The sequence below is a fragment of the Diachasma alloeum genome, unplaced genomic scaffold, assembly GCF_001412515.2.
Source record: "Diachasma alloeum isolate Michigan unplaced genomic scaffold, Dall2.0 Dall_scaffold_01048, whole genome shotgun sequence".
NCBI classification, from domain to species: Eukaryota; Metazoa; Arthropoda; class Insecta; order Hymenoptera; family Braconidae; genus Diachasma; species Diachasma alloeum.
Window position 1 is genome coordinate 45,680 of NW_021681160.1, and position 1,132 is coordinate 46,811.

Consider the following 1,132-nt stretch of genomic DNA (forward strand, 5'->3'; position numbering starts at 1 on the left):
ATCAAATCAAGGAGATGCTGCGGAACGGAGTGGTCCGACCAAGCAGAAGTCAATGGAATGCACCTTTATTGGTCGTTCCGAAAAAGATGGATGCTTCAGGAAAAATGAAATTCCGAGTTGTTGTTGATTTTAGACGACTGAATGACGTCACGATAGGTGATTCATTTCCATTGCCTAATATTGCCGACATTTTGGATAGATTTAGCAATGCAAAATATTTTTCAACGTTGAATTTGGCATCAGAGTTTCATCAAATACCTGTGAAAGAGGAAGATAAATGCAAGACTGCATTTTCTACACCGTACGGGCGTTACGAGTTCAATCGTCTGCCTTTTGGGGTGAAAGGGGGCCCAGCGACGTTCCAGCGTTTGATGAATTCTGTACTTGCTGGAATTCAAGGACTACGATGTTTCGTGGACCTGGATGACATCGTCATTTTTGGTCGAAGCCTAAAAGACCACAATAAAAGGCTGGTGTAGGTCCTGAAATGGCTGAAAGAGGCGAATCTACAACTTTAGCCGGATGAGGGCAATTTTCTAAGAAGAGAATTTGATTATCTTGGCCACGTTATTACTGCAGATGGGATTAAGGCTGATCCTAGCAAAATAGAGGCAGTAGAGAATTTCCCAGATCCACAGAATAGGAATGAAGTAATGTCTTTTCTTGGTCTAGCCGGTTATTATCGGAAATTCATAAAGACTTTTTCCGAAATTGCTAAACCGCTGACTGAGCTACTAAAAAAAATGTTCACTGGACCTGGGGAGAGGGAGAGAAAACTGCAGTAGAAATTTTGAAAAAGACTCTAACGACGGCATCAATCCTTCAGTATCCTGATTTTGAGAGGACTTTTCTTTTGACAACTGATGCCTCAAAGATGGCCGTAGGCGCTGTTCTATCGCAGGGGGAAATTGGCAAGGATTTGCCGATTGCCTGTGCCAGCAGAACCCTAAAAACAGTGGAGCAAGGATGGAGTACTACAGAAAGGGAGTTATATGCTGTTGTTTGGAGAGTTAAGCATTTTAGGCCTTATCTATATAGCCGAAAGTTCATCGTTGTCACGGATCACAGACCCTTACGATGAATTTTCAATGTTAAGGACCTGGAATCGAAATTAATACGTTGGCGTATAAAA